At 38.4% G+C, this 14,689-nt stretch overlaps 1 long non-coding RNA gene across 1 annotated transcript in view; it reads left to right on the forward strand.

Moving 5' to 3' along the window:
* The first annotated feature begins 360 nt into the window (after positions 1 to 360).
* Positions 361 to 14,689, forward strand: part of LOC138404325 (uncharacterized) — a 59,500-nt gene continuing 45,171 nt past the window's right edge. Inside the window, exon 1 of the long non-coding RNA XR_011238326.1 lies at positions 361 to 600. This is a non-coding gene — a long non-coding RNA (uncharacterized lncRNA). The remainder of the gene's footprint in view (positions 601 to 14,689) is intronic.

Here is a 14,689-nt window from a genome sequence, read left to right on the forward strand (position 1 = left end):
CTCAAAAATAGCCCATGTCCTTCCCCGGGATGCAAGCTAATAGGTACCTATCTGTACCAAATTTCATTGAGATCGGTCAAACGGATGGGCCGTGAAAAGCTAGCAGACAGACAGATGGACAGAAGGAAACTACTTATCATTCAACAAGAGTGTAGATTTTATTGTAGCCATAGTAACTGTTCACATTAAGCATTTAAAATAATTGTAAAAACTTAATAATAATAGTAAAAATCGTTTGAAAAGCGCCGCAAGCGCTTTATTATCGAAACTCATTTGCCTCCCTTCGTCTATTTCTGTCACCCATTGAGAATTCAGCCGACTCTTTCCCACAAAAGATTCAGTCACTTTCAAACCGATTTCAGAACCACACGTTCCTTAGTTAACGCTCGTTTTAAATGTAATTTCGATTAAAATTAAACTGTAAAACTTTAAATACAGTTATTTCAAAGTATATTTTAGTGATTCCGTTGAAATTTCGCGTTATTTTTGCCGATAAAGTGTCAAGGTTTTTGGCGGGATAAAAATAAATTCGGAACAATCATGGCCGTTTTGTTTTTTTTTTCAGTGTTTTTTTTTTCGTTCGGAAACGTGGATTTGTTGGTGAGTGACAATCGATTTTTTTAATTTACATTTCGGCGCTGTAATTGTAACTATTTTAGGTTTACTTCGTGGTCTATCGACGTGCCATGTGGAAATAGGATAGGTTCCTAATACCTATACAGCATAAAAAGCCTACCTACCTAAATAATTTGGATAAAATAATAATAATTATTATATTTAACTTACTCAAGTTTATATTTTATATGTTAATTTTTACCTATAATACCTACGGTCTATCTATAAAATTACATCAGTAGCTCTCCTAATCATTGAGTGGCCTATTTTCTAAGTACCTGGGTAGGTAGGTACTTATAGAAAGTAGGTAGGTATATACCTAAGTCAAAGCTCGTAATTTTACAGTTTACATTTTCGATAGTTAAGAGAGTTAATAATATTAACTAAATACATAATAGGTATACCTAGTTAGTTACCTAATTAGTTAATTACCAATTGAAAAGTAAATAAATAAATACCTACCCACCTAAATATCTCATTTAGTAATTTCTATTTACCTAGCCTGATTTTAACTTAATCAGTTGAAGTGTTAAATGATTATTATTTACTAACTAGGTAGATGATGCTGCTATTTAGTCCGCTTGAGTTTAGTTTGTTAAAAATTTTTGTTTGTGAATTCTTAGATTTTCTGTGATGAACTTTTTTAGATTTTTCCCAGCATGTCTGCTGTAAGACCTACCTTCCTGCCTTTCATGATACTAAATCTCTACTAAGTCAACGGGAAGTACCTAGATTTCTTGACAGGCAGACAGACAACAAAGTGATTCTACCTATAAGGCTTCCGTTTTTCCTTTTGAGGTATGTAACCCTAAAAAAACTGCAAGTGCACTATGGGCTTAATTTTGGCCTTACACGATCAAGTCTCTCATCAAGTTTGCAGCAGACTTGAAGGTCTAGTCAACTGATAGCCATAGGTACACCGTCAAGCTTACAGCCTACTGCGGAGTGACTGGCTAACTCTAAATGATAGCCACCTAGCCATTTCACATTGGTTAGTTCTACATTGCTGCTTCACTGAGTGATATTGAAATAATTTTTCTAGAAAACTTTCAATGAATTAGAAACAAATGTCAAAAGATGTCGGCGGCTATCATTCAGTGTAAGATAATCAGTGGCTCTACCGCGGTTGTTTGACAGCTACAATGTCACGATCGCAATCATCTCTGATTGGTTAATGCTCGCTCACTATTGGCCACAATGAATTGTTGCAACAAGAATCGCACAAATTCAGCCAATCAGAACAATTGAGATAGTAATAATGATTGATGCAGGTTTTAGACAATCGCCCTACTGTATGCTGCTGGTCGATTACGGAAAACCTGCATCAATCATTATTACTTACAATCGCAATTGTCGTGACGTTGTAGCTGTCGTTCTACCGCAATCAGTGGCCCTACCGCGGTTGTTTGACAGCTACAATGTCACGATCACAATCATCTCTGATTGGTTAACGCTCGCTCACTATTGGCCACAATGCATTGTTGCAACAAGAATCGCACAAATTCAGCCAATCAGAGATGATGATAATTGAGATTGTAATAATGATTGATGCAGGTTTTAGACAATCGCCCTACAGTGGCCCTACCGCGGTTGTTTGACAGCTACAATGTCACGATCGCAATCATCTCTGATTGGTTAATGCTCGCTCACTATTGGCCACAATGCATTGTTGCAACAAGAATCGCACAAATTCAGCCAATCAGAGATGATGATAATTGAGATTGTAATAATGATTGATGCAGGTTTTAGACAATCGCCCTATTGGCCCCTGGACGCCCGCGCCGCCGCTTCAAGTCCGCCGCAGACTTGACGGAAAACTTGATCGTGTATTGCCAGCGTTATAGTCGCACCCGGGTGTAAAACCTAGTGCTATACTATGCTATAATAATAATAAATAATAATAATAATAAATATGCTTTATTGTTTACATTATTGCTAGTAACTAGTATGTACAATATATACTATACTTGTATGTATACTATACTTTGCTATAATATACTATAACTAGTGCTATCATATCTTCCACACCCCGACACCACTCCCTCCCATTAAACGACTTATGTAAAGTAATAATCTATTAAGGTGATGTTTTTCGCCCTTATCGATTGCCGCATCACCTATATCTTACTAGCTGATCCGCCCTGGCTTTGCTCGGGTGGTGGCGAAAACACTTTCTTAGTGGGGGTTTATATTACGCGACAGGTAGAGATGGCAATCGGGGAAGGGACTCCCCCGCACACCTGCAAACCCCAGTTGCGGGCGAGCGCGGGTGACGTGCGGGTGGGATTGCCATCTCGACTATATACGTTGTATGACTCATCCACTGGCCCAAACCCTTGGACCTAGAAAGCTGAAAGTTTCTAGGGTTTCCCTTTATAATGTAGACAAGGAATAACGCCGTATTTTCCAAATTTTTCAAAGATCCCGGGAAAGGACATAGGCTAATGAGTAGGGGAATGAGTTGCTTAACGGATTGTGATAGTTCTAATAAGTTTCAATAATTTTGTAAAGTGGTGATAATAAAAAGAATACCCGGCTGAGTTTGTTGTGGGCTCTTCTCAGACCTGGGCGCGTTTGGAACCCTCGTAGCTTTAGTTTTAAGTTTGCGTAATAATTATCACCACTATATCTTAGAAATCCAACATCTGACCATCAAAAAGAGTTATTAGTTACCTTGTTTGAATAAATCATTTGACTTTGACTTTGCTACATTTTATCCCGGAAAATCAAAAAGTTCCCACGGAATTTTTAAAACCCACGCGGTCGTAGTCGCGCGCATCATCTAGTAATACATAGTAGACAGTAGTCTAAATATATAAAAGAGAAATACCACTCAATCACTCACTCACTCACTCACACACTCACTCACTCACTCACTCACTTACTCACTCACTCACTCACTCAACCACTCACTCACTCACTCTCTCTACCACTCACTCACTCACTCACTCACTCAACCACTCACTCACTCACTCACTCACTCAACCAATAAAGGAAACTAAGGAACTATAAAGCCTAAAGAAATTTGGAAGGAAGGTTCTTTCTAGGACGTAGGTGTCAGCTAAGAAACGGTTTTGAAAAATTCCTCCCCAAAGGGTATGAAAGGGGGGGGTCGAGGGTTGAAAGTCCTATGTTTTTGAAGTAAGAGACATGAAAATCGACATTTAGGTTATAACTTGTTAGCTTTAAATAATAAAAAAAATTGTTTGAGTCAATTTGGGAAATCCCCCCCCCTTAAGGGTGGTAAAATAGGGGGAAAAGTTTTAACTATTATTATTTTACTTGAAATTTGAAACGTACGTTCTTTCTAGGGGGTAGGTATCAGATAAGAAAGGATCTAACTAAATTCTCCCCCTAAGGAAGGAAGGAGGTGAAATAGAAGTTAGAGATATATGCAAATTGGCATTTAGGTATTCTGGGTTCCGTGCCTTAAGGAGAGACTGAGTGAGACGTAAGTGAGGCCTTTTGCAGCGGGAAAATGTCAGATCTCATAAGAAACCAGAAATTTTACGCGGAAGAAGTCGCGGGCAACTGCTAGTTAGTCAATAGATTAATGTCCAGATTCCAGTGACGTCATCGCATAGTCACGCAGATCTCAATTGGGAGTTGTTGATACATTTGTTACCATATTGTAACCACAACATGCTGATAGATAGACTCGTAGGTAGGGTTGCCAGGCGTCCGGATAAAGCCGGACATAGGTAGGCTTTTTGATTGCGTGTCCGGCCAAAATAAACGGTGTCCGGCTTGTCCGGTTTGTTAGGCTTTTTACATTTCGCAAACGAGCGTTTCCGAGCGCAGGCGAGTCGACTGTCGGTCGCTCCCGCAGCGGCAGTGCCGCCTGACAACAAGATTTATGAAAATAATAGAAAAACCGGCCAAGTGCGAGTCAGGCTCGTGCAATGAGAGTTCCGTACTACAGTCGTATTTTGTCGACATTTTGCACGATAATTCAAAAACTATGATGCATAAAAATAAATAAAAATCTGTTTTAGAATGTACAGATGAAGACCTTTCATATGATACCCCACTTGATATAGTCACTCACTTCGAAAGTTGAAAATATTAATTATTAGTTCATGACCACAATTTAGTTTTTTTTGTGTGATGTAACCCTAAATTCGCGGTTTTCAGATTTTTCCCCAAATGTCAGCTATAAGACCTACCTACCTGCCAAATTTCATGATTCTAGGTCAACGGGAATTACCCTGTAGGTTTCTTGACAGACAGACAGACAGACAACAAAGTGATCCTATAAGGGTTCCGTTTTTCCTTTTGAGGTACGGAACCCTGAAAAAGCTTGATTTTACATTTTTACTAAGGAACCCTAATACAATCGTTGTCGTATCGCAGTCGTGGGCTCAGAAAAGCTCTAAAATGGTTCGCATTCCCACTTTGAAAATAATAAAGCATTTCAACTATGTCGGTTGAGGGGGGGAGGCGGGAGAGGGGGAGGGCACGCGAAAAATGTCAAAATGAAAATTGTGGATTCAATATTTCACGAATTATTATGACTGCGTGAGTGTTTAGAAAATAATGGAACTAGGTAGAATTTGTCTTTCTCTAAATCAAATTTAGAGTATCTGCATCCTTTTCTTTTTAACAATGCTATTAAAGGGACAGAACATGAACTTTACATTTAAAGACTCTAAATTTTAGTGCACGCTACAAATTTAAACAGTAGGCTCGCGACTGTGCGCTAAAATCACGGGTTTTACCATCTAAAAATTAAATTTAAAACTATCAAACTGCGTCTGTCCTTTTCATATTACATCAGTAAGAAGAGGATGCGAATACTCTAAAATTAGGTTAAATAAATAGTAAATATACAAAAGGATAAGGTGACTGACTGACTGACTGACTGATCTATCAACGCACTACTGGACAGATAGATATTATGACGTAGGCATCATCGTAAGAAAGGATTTCTGAAAATTCAAACCCTAAGGGGGTGAAATAGGGGTTTGAAATTTGTGTAGTCCAAGCGGACGAAGTCGCGGGCATAAGCTAGTAAATCATAAACGTGTATTGGCCTGTTTTGTAGTACATACAAAATTCTCAATATTTGCCGTTTATTTTTATTTCATTTTATTTTATTTATTAGGAACACACACAATACATTAATTTAACACAAACTACGACACTTATAGACAAACACAGGCTGATAAATGTATCTATAAAATGTGTACACAGCATTTGCAAAATATCTAGACAAATAAAAAGAACTTAACTAACTACTTAACTAAACAATTAATAATTAAGTTACTTAGGAGATGAACCCACCGTAAAATGATAAGAGCTTTTTTTTGAATGCAGTAGCTGAGTCATGAAATATGTCGATGCCAGATCTTTTTTGATATTTCGTTAAATTTTGCACATATACGCATAATTGGGGCTTGATTTCCTAGATGAGATTTGGTGAAAGGTATATGGAAGATTTTTGGGGATATAAAACTGCGGGAGTGTCTATGTGGAACAGATAAGGATATTCGATTGAGAAGGTTACTACATTTAACTTTATTTCGTAAAATTTTATGTAGAAAGCACAAGTCAAGTATTTCGCGCCTATTTCGAAGAGATGTCATGTTAAACTCAGCCAGTCGCTGATAATATCCACAGTTTAGAACCATCAAGCCCCAATTCAATTACCCCTGAGCCCGCATGGTTCCCATGTATTGTCCAAATCTACCCACGTGCGGGACAGATGCGCGGGAGTGGTTTTTTCCTAGGGTGACCATGGGTATAGCTTATTATAGGATTTTCCTGAAATTTGTGGCTACATTTATGACTAGCTCACAACTTCGTCCGCGTGGACTACACAAATTTCAAACCCCTATTTCACCCCCTTAGGGGTTGAATTTTCAAAAACCCTTTCTTATCGGATGCCTACGTCATAATAGCTATCTGCATGTCAAATTTCAGCCCAATACGTACAGTAGTTTGAGCTGTGTGTTGATAGATAGATCAGTCAGTCAATCAGTCACCTTTTCCTTTTATATATTTAGAGAAGATATCTAGAATCTAGATGATGCTCATGAATTTATCCGCGTGGATTTACAGCTAAAAACCTTGGGTTTAAAAACAAAAGTTGAGATTTTGCATGGTTTTCTCTTAGACCTCCAGTAAAAATGGATTTTTGGAAATTTCACACAAGCGAAGCTGGGGCAGGAAGCTAGTATGTTCTGTAGGTTAAAAACCGGCCAAGTGCGAGTCAGGCTCGCGCAACGAGAGTTCCGTACTACTTCTTGACAGACAGACAGACAACAAAGTGGTCCTATAAGGGTTCCGTTTGGGAACACTAAAAACGATAAAAGTTTCCATTTACCCTCGTCTCCGACCTATTAAAGTAGTATTGTAATTAAAGTTTGTCTAATTGCAACGAGAAACTTGTCTTGGGTACAAAAAAGTTATTCTTAAAACCGTATTTTAAACTTTTACAAATTAGAATAAAGTTTCAAATCATTAAGAGTTAAAAGTATATTTCTCTTGAGACTAAAATTCGTTCAGGAATACCTATTTTAAAATGTAAGTAATTTTAGTTTAAAACTAGCAGGTTTCTCTCGGGTAGACGAAGATTTTTCAAATTGAAAATAGCGAGCAAACCAGCAGGCCTGTCACCTGATGTTAAGTGATTACCGCCGCCCATGAACATTTGCAGCGCCAGAGGAACCGCCGATTACAACCACATTTTGTAATCTAGTGGGAATACCGCCGATTCATATTTAGCAATTCATTACGTATAGGTACAGAAAACCGGTCAAATACGCTACAAATTTAATTAAAAAACCGGCCAAGTGCGAGTCAGGCTGGCGCAATGAGGGTTCCGTACTACAGTCGTATTTTTTCGACATTTTGCACGATGATTCAAAAACTATGATGCATAAAAATAAATAAAAATCTGTTTTAGAATGTACAGGTGAAGACCTTTCATATTATGATACCCCACTTGATATAGTCACTCACTTCGAAAGTAGAAAATACTACTTATTAGTTCATGACCACATTTTTTTTTTGTGTGATCTAAGCCCAAATTAACGGTTTTATGATTTTTCCCCAAATATCAGCTATAAGATCTACCTACCTGCCGAATTTCATGATTCTAGGTCAACGGGAAGTTCCCTGTAGGTTTCTTGACAGACAGACAGACAGACAGACAACAAAGTGATCCTATAAGGGCTCCGTTTTTACTTTTGAGGTACGGAACCCTAAAAACCGACTTTCAAAACCACCACGAAGTACAAAGTAAAAAATAACTTTTTTTTCTACACGTGTCTGTATGACGTCGGGCAAGCATACCTATGTTATTCTCGAATTCCCACGGCTTAGGAGTTTAGTACCTTGCAGCATCAGAATTGAGAATTTGGATCCAGAAATTTTTATGGGACCACCACGGAAACATTTGCAAATCGGTCCAGAAACCTCGAAAAAATCGATGTACATAAAAAAACTGGCTGAGTTGAGAACCACCTCCTTTTTGGAAGTCGGTAAATAGGTAATAGGCTCGCGACTGGCAGTCACGAAGTTTGGCAGCTCTAAATTAAATTTAAAACTGTCAAACTGTGCCTGTCCTTTTCATATTACATTAGTAAGAAGAGGATGCCAATACTCTAAAATTTGGTTGTGCTCAGAATCAGTACCAATGTTGGACACGTCTCTATATTGTATGACGCCATGGTCACCCTATTCGTGCATGCCTATCGTCAACCAAAACGGATCGACAGATGTATAATATTCTAAGCATTCTCATTCAACTTCATGCGCACACGCTTTTGTTGAGAGGGAGGTATAAGGTATCGTTGTCTCTTTCTAACAATTTGCGCCACGATGATTTTATTTATCACTAGATGATGCCCGCGACTTCGTCCGCGTGGATTTAGATTTTATAAAAATCCCGTGGGAACTCTTTAATTTCTCGGGATAAAAAGTAGCCTATGTCCTTCCCCGGGATATAAGCTAACTCTGTATTAAATTTCATCAAAATCGGTTGAACTGTTGGGCCGTGAAAAGCTAGCAGACAGACGGACAGACAGACAGACACACTTTCGCATTTATAATATTAGTATGGATTACTAGCTTATGCTAGCGACTTCGTCCGCGTGGACTTCACAAATTTCAAGCCCCTATTTCACCCCCTTAGGGGTTGAATTTTCTAAAATCCTTTCTTAGCGGATGTCTACGTCATAACAGCTATCTGCATGCCAAATTTCAGCCCGATCCGTCTAGTAGTGTTTTTTTTTTTTTTAAAGAATATTAGCCATATTAAATGACTAATATTCCCCTTTCCTCTCCAATTAAGCGTCAGGCTTGTGCTAGGAGTAGGTACGACAATAGTGCAACGGGCGGGGTTTGAACCGACGACCTTTCGGTTTTCAGTCCACTCCTATACCGGTTGAGCTATTGAACTCTTAAGTTTGAGCTGTGCGTAACAGAGTCGGTCATCCATCCGAATACCGATGCGGGTCAACGTTGCTTAGCTCACGCAATCGATTGATTTGAGCTAGCGCAAGGCATCAGCCTAGGCCCTAGTTACCACAATTAGGCAAATTGTATGATAATTAGTACGTCATCGCTTCGCATCGAATTAATCGATCAGCCACATGTTTTGGGGTTACGTCATGATGTGAAGCACGCACACCAAACAGACATACAATTACTTCATTATTTATATTAGTAGTAAACTAGCAACTAGCTTAGCCCGCGACTACACAATTTTTTAAAGGCATGGCCGCCATTTTGAAGTTTTTAGGTTTTTACCTCAAAAGGAAAAACGGAACTCTTATAGGATCACTTCGTTATCTATAGGGTAAAACCTATAGGGTACTTCCCGTGGACCTAGAATCATAAAATTTGGCAGGCAGATAGGTCTTATAGCTGACATTTGGGGAAAAATCTGAAAACCGTGAATTAAGGCTTAGATCACACAAAAAAGAATCACACAAAAAAAAGGGGGAAAATCTGAAATCAGGGTATTTGTATTTACATCTCAAAAAAAATTTAAAATGCGTTCATGAACAAATAAATCTTAATCCATCCATACTAATATTATAAATGCGAAAGTGTGTCTGTCTGTCTGTCTGCTAGCTTTTCACGGCTCAACCGTTCAACCGATTTTGACGAAATTTGGTACAGAGATAGCTTGCATCCCGGCAAAGAACATAGGCTACTTTTTATCCCGGAAAATTTAAGAGTTCCCACAGGATTTTTAAAAACCTAAATCCATGCGGAACGAAGTCGCGGGCATCATCTAGTTCAAATATATAAAAGGATTGACTGACTGACTGATCTATCAACGCACAGCTCAAACTACTGGACGGATCGGGCTGAAATTTGGCATGCAGATGGCTATTATGACGTCGGAATCTGCTAAAAAAGGATTTTTGAAAATTCAACCACTAAGGAGTAAAATAGGGGTTTGAAATTTGTGCAGTCCATGCGGACGAAGTTGCGAACATAAGCTAGTCTAAAGGAAAAGGTGACTGACTGACTGATTGTTTGATCTATCAACGCACAGCTCAAACTAATGGACGGATCGGGCTGGGCATGCATTTAGCTATTATGATGTAGACATCCGCTAAGAAAGGATTTTTGAAAATTTAACCTCTGGGGGGTGAAATTGGGGTTTGAAATTTAAGTAGTCGTAAGGTAGTCAGAAAAAAAAAAAACCGACTTCGATACACAAACACTAAAAATTGAAAAATAATTTAATTTATTACCGAATATATTATGTATACAAGAGTTAATATAGTTCGATAATAATACTTTTTGGTGCCGGTGCCAATTAGCTTTAGCTGCGCGAATCGTCTAGACTTCATATTTTTATGAGACTCCACAATGGCACCTCATTGGCACCGACCCCAAAAAATATTATTATGGAACTATATTAACTCTTGTAACATAATATATTCGGTAATAAATTAAATTATTTTTCAATTTTTAGTGTTTGTGTATCGAAGTCGGTTTTTATTTTTTTTGTAAAAATTTTTTATTTCACAATTTTTAGTGGTCCCATGGAATTATGCTATGACTGGTTAAAAATCTACTGTTTACTAAGCTATTACACTGATCGCGAGCAATTTACTCGTATCCGTTGAGGAGTTCCAGTATCGATCTTCGAAGATGTTCATCAGATCTTCACCAAATTTAAATGGGACCAACTTTGAAGTATACCCTTTCAAACAAAAAAAGAATTTTCAAAATCGGTCCAGGCGTCTTCGAGTAATCCGGTTACATACATAAAAAAAAAAAGATTCCGACGAATTGAGAACCTCCTCCTTTTTTTTAAGTCGGTTAATGAATACTTAAATCTCATCTCGGCGGGGAATGAATTAATTGTAATGAATAGTTGTAACGTTCATGCGACGCCAGATAGCGCGACCTTCGCCCGCTGATACCCACTGATAACAGCTGATAACGATCGAGGACATTGTCACCAATGCCCCCGAATCGATCCGCTGGAACATAATATATCTCTTTTGAGAGCTTGGCACTCGAAATTGTAGACGCGTATGCACGTGGGACACACAATTGGGTATTTTCCTACTTTTGAATTTGATAAATATTATTGCTTTATTATAAACTAGCTTATGCTCGCGACTTCGTCCGCGTGGACTACACAAATTTCAAACCCCTATTTTATCCCCTTAGGGGTTGAATTTTCAAAAATCCTTTCTTAGCGGATGTCTACGTCATAATAGCTAACTGCATGCCAAATTTCAGCCCGATCCGTCCAGTAGTTTGAGCTGTGCGTTGATAGATCAGTCAGTCAGTCAGTCAGTCAGTCACCTTTTCCTTTTATATATTTAGACTAGGATAAAAATAATGACGTACAATGAAAAAATTTTTAAAATCCAACAAAGATTTACAAAGTTACAGGCATTCTAGGTCAACGGGAAGTACCCTGTAGGTTTCTTGACAGACAGACAGACAGACAACAAAGTGATCCTATAAGGGTTCCGTTTTTCCTTTTGAGGTACGGAACCCTAAAAAAACCGGCCAAGTGCGAGTAAGGCTCGCGCAATGTACTTCCGTACAACAGTCCTATTTTTTCGACATTTTGCACGATAATTTAAAAACTATGATGCATAAAAATAAATAAAAATCTGTTTTAGAATGTACAGGTGAAGACCTTTCATATGATACCCCACTTCATATAGTCACTCACTTCGAAAGTTGAAAATATTAATTATTAGTTCATGACCACAATTTAATTTTTTTTGTGTGATCTAACCCTAAATTCACGGTTTTCAGATTTTTGACAAAAATGTCCAGCTATAAGATCTACCTACCTGCCAAATTTCATGATTCTAGGTCAACGGGAAGTACCCTGTAGGTTTCTTGACAGACAGACAGACAACAAAGTGATCCTATAAGGGTTCCGTTTTTCCTTTTGAGGTACGAAACCCTAAAAAAAAAATTTGACAGGTAAATACCATATTGCCCGTGTAAGCATTCCTATGCCCAACTGTGGGCGTCTATCGGTTGATAAACGGCTAAACAGCTATATTATAGTCGGTTAGGTAGGTATATTATTACAATAGGTCACTGTTAGTCAAGTTTCTCGGAACTCTGCCTACCTGACGAAATCGAAAGAATAGCACATTTCTATTTGTTATTGTAAATGTATTAAATTACTTCAAACATTGCAGTCAGCGGAAACCGTTATTTTATTACACTGTTGTTATGTTACGCGACTTGTTCGTCTTGGTAATTTGATATCACTCTTATTTCAGTATTTATATACTAGCCAGTGGCGTACCTACCTAGGGGCTAGGTAGGGGCAGTGCTCCGGGGCCCTAAAGCTAAGGGGGCCCTCGAATCCTTACCAGAAAATCTAGTTTTAAAAATTTCTCCCATTTTCAAAATAAATATGATAATTTGAAAGTTACTAGGGAATTCCCCTCAATTCTTTCTGTGAATGTATTTGTATCTTCTCCTTCTAAATGACTGACTGACTAATCACGAAATGTCAGAAACTATAAAGCCTACAAACTTGAAATTTGGAAGGTAGGTTCTTTGTAGGACGTAGGTGTCAGTTAATTTTTATTTGAAAATTCGCCCCCCCCCCCCCCCCCCCCCCCCCATAAGGGTGGTAAAGTAGGGGGGAAAAGTTTTTATAGAAAAGTTTTAACTATTGTTATTTTCTCTTGAAATTTGAAACGTAGGTTCTTTCTAGGGGGTAGGTATCAGATAACAAAGGATCTAACTAAAACTGAAGTTAGAGATATGAAAATTGGCATTTAGGTATTCTGGGTTCCGTGCCTTAAGGTGAGACTGAGTGAGTAGGTAAGTGAGGCCTTTTGCAGCGGGAAAATTACTGATCTCATGAGAAACCAGAAATTTTACGCGGACGAAGTCGCGGGCAACTGCTAGTATTTAATATTTTTACTTGATAAAACCTAAAAAGTTTAGATAGCAGTGGGGCCCCATTTTTGATTTGCCCCAGGGCCCTACATTGCTACGCCACTGATACTAGCTTATGCGCGCGACTTCGTCCGCGTGTACTACATACCACATATATATACACTGATTACAGCGTAGCAGACTATGGAAGGAAAATAGAAAGAAAAACGTTTATTTTGTAAAGCTATGCCACACATTACCAGTTAAACCTATGGATTAGGTTATCCCGAAACCCTTCTCAATCTGACAGGTGACCCGTGCTCAGTAGTGAACCGCCGCCGATGGGTTGAAAATGATGACTATAATGATTGTGGTTACAACCAAAGCCCTGATTCCGACACACCTTTTCAAAAAAACCCTGTTTAAAACTTTTATAAAACATATTATAAAGCTGAAAATCTAACAATTGTACACTTCAACTCACTCACAATAGGTTTTAGCGGTCAATACCGTCGCCATCCCAGTTCCCAAACCCTCTTTTATGTACAGTCGGTAACGAAGCGATAAAATCCCAACCTTAAAGTATTACAGCACAAGGGTGATAATAGAGTCCATGTATCGAGACTTGTTGGGCGCGCTATACAGCCTCTCAAAGTTAAGCTTTCAAAAGATCGATTCTAAAAAGTCTCAAAGCTTGCATTCAAAGGCGTTATCGGATCTGTTGGTCGACTGGTCGTCAGATCTGTTGATTGGTGGGAGGATTTGTGGTTGAATTCGTCATATTATTTTGTTCCTTGTGGAATTAAATGTTTTATTGTAAAGTATTAATTATTTTGAGTAGGTACTTTGGCAGTTCGCTTTGCTGGTGGATAAGACATTTTTTGGGGGAGTTTTCTCTATGGTTTAGGCAATCCTGGTAACGGGTCGCCATTTTTTGAAAGTACGGAACCTTTCGTGTGCGAGTCCGACTCGCACTTGACCGGTTTTTTTTATTAAAAGACCACTCTGCATACTTAACACTTTCACTACAATTTATTGGACCCTATAAGTTTGCTTTAAGGAACATATTAGTTTAAGCCTCAATAGCCTAACAGTTAGGAGCGGACTAAAATCCGAAAGGTCGACGGTTCAAACCCCGCCCGTTGCACTATCGTCGTACCTACTCCTAGCAGAAGCTTAACGCTTAGTTGGAGGGGAAAAGGGCAATGTTAGTCATGATTAAAATGGCTAATATGCTTTAAAAAGAAAAAAAAATACTAATTACTTCTCTAGGTCTCGGAAATCAGATTTTTTTTCATACTAAGTGACTGTTTGTTAGCGTCTAGACACTTCCTATATTTTCAAATATCGGTGTTCTTCATTATTATTACTAAGTATTACCTATTTCTCTCACTATACCCCGTCAAAACTTACATGGGCCAATAATAATATAAAGGTTCAATAAATGGGGACCCAAGCAGCTGCCTTGCAACAAAGGTGCCCACTACAATGCGTGCAATTTTGAATTTCCTACAATGCCCAGTAACTAGGGTTGTCAACTGTACGAGCTGAGATCTTTGAGCGTACTTTGATATAGCTTAGAATTACGCCACAGTCAGAAATAAAAAAAAATGTGAACCGACTTCAAAAAACACTGAAAGTCTAAATATATAAAAGGGAAAGATGACAAACTGACTGACTGATCTAACAAATTACTGAACGGATTGGGCTGAAATTTGGCATGAAGACAGCTATT

Source organism: Maniola hyperantus, chromosome 27 (assembly GCF_902806685.2).
Source record: "Maniola hyperantus chromosome 27, iAphHyp1.2, whole genome shotgun sequence".
In the NCBI taxonomy this organism is placed as follows: domain Eukaryota; kingdom Metazoa; phylum Arthropoda; class Insecta; order Lepidoptera; family Nymphalidae; genus Maniola; species Maniola hyperantus.